The 3,615-nt window shown below is 45.2% G+C and overlaps 1 long non-coding RNA gene across 1 annotated transcript; it reads left to right on the top strand.

Annotated features, from left to right (window-relative positions):
• Window positions 1–2,113: 2,113 nt before the first annotated feature.
• On the top strand, window positions 2,114–2,469 carry LOC119345256. The gene is made up of 2 exons (XR_005166984.1): window positions 2,114–2,223; window positions 2,409–2,469. It is a non-coding gene; the product is annotated as an uncharacterized LOC119345256 (long non-coding RNA).
• The last annotated feature ends 1,146 nt before the right edge of the window (window positions 2,470–3,615 follow it).

The following is a 3,615-nucleotide window of genomic DNA, read 5'->3' as shown; positions in this document are numbered from 1 at the left end:
AACTGACATCTTTTTTCCTATAGAAATTGAAACACATGTCATAATTAAATACATCCGTATTTGGATAAATCTAAGACAAACATTTTGGGACGGAGGGAGTACATGTGTGGTAGCTAAATTTGTTGGAGTGGTCGGAACTGCTACTGGACTGACTGAAATGGCCGATAAGTTAAGGTAGAAGATTTCAGTGCTTAGATAGAAGGTTTATCTAAAGCAGAGAAGTATTATGGACTTTGTGGAAAGCTAGAAATACTGCTAATTTCGATCATGTGTACCCGCATGATCCTAATGTCTTATTTATCAAATGGCCGCCGCCGGAGCTTCGCGGGGCAAAGCCCAGGTGGGGGATGATGACGGCGGCGGGGCCTTCCTCCGTCGTGGCTTCGGGATGCGATTACAGTGGAGATCCACACGGGTGTCCTGGATGTGTGTGTCGTCCGGCATCGGCGGCGCAACGGCGAGGGCCCCTATGCTGTTGATGGCTCACCCAGGCGCGGTAGAGGTTCCGAACGATGGTGCGGCTCCGATCGTGTTGTTTCCCGGCAGCAGACGTCACCTAAGGGCGTGTTGGATGACGGAGGAGGTCGATCTGGTGGTCCAGCCGGGGATGGACGCGAAATTACCAGTGAAAGCCCTGTTAGGCCTCTGCCAGAACCATCAACAGTCGCGCCCGTGGGTGTTGTTAGCTCGTTGGAGGCGGTGTGGATCGATTCGCGTTCCCTGTATGCTCCGGAAGAAACCCCAGATTCAGGATTTTCTGGATCGGATGATGGCGGCTTTTCTGCGTCGTCACCCTCATGGGGGCATCATCTTTGGGGTTGTACATCGGCTGGAGTGTTTGGCTTGGTGGCTGGGCGTATGTCGCCATATGCTTCTCGTGCAGTGACCAAGGTGGAGGGGCATGCCATCTACAGTATCGATGACGACGATCTTGGCGGCAAGGTGCAGTGGGGTTTCGGTGCAGGAGGCTAGCGTTATCCGGCGTCGTGGTGGCGTCAATGGTAGAAGGGTCTGGTGTTGTTGTAAACTTCACTTCAAATAGTGTGCCTCGACGGCAAAGCGACCTCTACCGCCAGCGCCCCAATGGAGTCGCGCTGCGCTGCATCTCAGCCAAACAAGGGCGAGAGCTGCTTGCTGACATACATGGAGGAAAAATCAGTGGAGTGATTGCTCCTGAAGATAGGGCCGCGTAAGAAGGTGGCGACGCATTCTACGGTGTGCACGACATTAGTGCATTTATTGCTCGTGAAGATGGAACAACAGAAGAAGGTGGCAACCGATTCTACGTTGTGCATATGCCGTGCACGCTGAGGGTCTGCTAGACAAGTTGGTACTCCCGGCTAGCTGACGGCTAGGTGAGGCCACCAGATTTCTTGGTGTGTGTGACAGGTCAGGACACATCATCAATTTTGTAGGTAGGGCGACAGTTTTCGTTAGGAAGTTGTCTTTGGATTTATCTATGTATTTATTTTGTAAGGTTTTATTGAATAATGCAATAAAGATGGTTATGTACACCACGACAACGCAAAGCTCAGTGGTAATCCTTCTTTTTGAAAAAAAAATGAAGAATTTCAATGGATTGCAGTATAATCCTACAGTACAAAACTTCTAATATCCAAAGAGGTGCTAGGTTTTGGACATAGTAAAACGTAAGCCTCAAAAGCTACAAAATGACATGTGAAGCCGCGAGCTCACGTGCCCGTAAAGCTGAAATTCTTATACACGCGCCAATAAAAGCGAAGACTCCAACCTAGATCAGTGAGACCCAATAAAAATTTGTTCAGAGTGCACCACGACACAAGGTTGCACTGGAGATGGCCTTTAGCAGTCTACTGAAAGTCAGAAACAATTGTTTCCATGCATGATGCTCGAACATGGCACGTGAATCGTCTTGCTCTGCACGTTGTACCCACGCGCAAGGCACGAACACACATGTAGTAGATGCAACTTGCCAATGGACCGTTGCATCGTTCTTTAATCCTGCCAGTGTCGTCTCACATGCATGCATGGGCTCACCTAGTACGAGCGACTTAATTAAGCTTTCCTTTAATCAACCACGAGACTTCATTCCGTTATATAACTCGGCTTGTGCATCTGCAACACATAACAATCGCGCGACATGGCCCTATACATTCTCACTTGAAGTTCGAGTTGCCTGCTGCTCATTCATTCTCCTTCCGCGAGCGCATCGTTCCGCTTTGTAGGCCTTCTCTAGGACTCCAGGTTAGCATTCCTTCCCTTGATTTTAGTCCAATATACTGCTTTGCTTTCATTGTACATTGAGATCTGTACTACAAAAAATATATGGGCGCCATCGGTTTACGTTAACTAATTGCTAATATCTGTTTATGGATTTGGGACTTGAGACCTCATATTATCTTCTTTGTTCCACTCTTTTGCTGTTGTAGCGGCTGATATGACGAGGATTGTTCCGGTAGAGAACGTTCTCTACGCTACTATAAATCTCGGTATGATTACAGTCCTGTTCCTATACAAGTGCGATTTTTCTGTATATTCTGGTTTCGATTGTCAAGTCTGAGTACAATCTTTCCATGCGAAAGTGGTGGTGCCTGACATTAAGAGTCATTTGTAGTTGTTCAAAGTACCCTGCGATGTGCTTATCTTATGTAATTAGATAGATGATCACCACTACCCTATTTCTACTACTAGTAGAACGCCCGTTACCACAGGCCTTTTATTTTTTTTTCCTCGGATACATATATATACTTGTATTTTGTTGTATAAAACTCAGTAAATTTTTGGCCCCTTTCAACGACATCGCCTTGGGACCATTGTCGATGGATTCTTCTTGAACATGAACATTATCCATCTCCATCTCTCTCATAGTATGCAAAAATAAATAAATATAAAAATTCACATTTTATTTATCATGTGCAACATATATACATAAGAAGAACAATTATTTGTATGCATCTCTTCTGATTGTGTAAAACTCGATTAGTTTTCAGTCCGATCCATCATAGTTACGCTAGTAACTTTATCAACGACATTTTCAAAGCATTGTCTGAAGCCATCGGTCTTTATCTCTAATCTGCAAAAGTAAACATATAAACATATATTAAAAAAACCACATATACAATATATATTCATTGGTTTGTTGTTAGACGCAAACATGTGACCATTTTTAGTCAGAGTGAGTGGTGGATCCAACTTTTAATAACCTGTAGGCCCACCACGACGTCTCCCCTCCACTCCACGACATCCCCGCCCCCTCCTCTCCCCTCGGCGTCCCAGGCGATTCTCGGTGCCAAGGAGTGCACACTAGGTCCCGAGCTTATGTGTCAATCCTTTTATCTAGTTATTCATGTGTCTTTATAGGCCATCTTTTGGGTATTAATCTGAAAAAGTAAAAATAAAATCCGCAGTGTATTTTTCTTTTCATGATATACACATGAGAAAGCAATGCAATTAGTAAGCCACCCCCGGCCGAGCGAGTAGAGGGATTCTAGTATCTACAGTATCTAAATAGCTAGCCCCCACTACTATGAATTATTTGTCTTCTCCTTGTGCCACATCATCCAAATTAACTTAGCCGTTAGATATATTAGATCAGAAGACAATGGCCCTCAGATCTACATGTTGAGAGCGGCCACC

The sequence above is a fragment of the Triticum dicoccoides genome, unplaced genomic scaffold, assembly GCF_002162155.2.
Source record: "Triticum dicoccoides isolate Atlit2015 ecotype Zavitan unplaced genomic scaffold, WEW_v2.0 scaffold21947, whole genome shotgun sequence".
Lineage (NCBI taxonomy): Eukaryota > Viridiplantae > Streptophyta > Magnoliopsida > Poales > Poaceae > Triticum > Triticum dicoccoides.
Note: the sequence above shows the minus strand (reverse complement) of the source record. Positions and strands in the feature narration are given on the sequence as shown.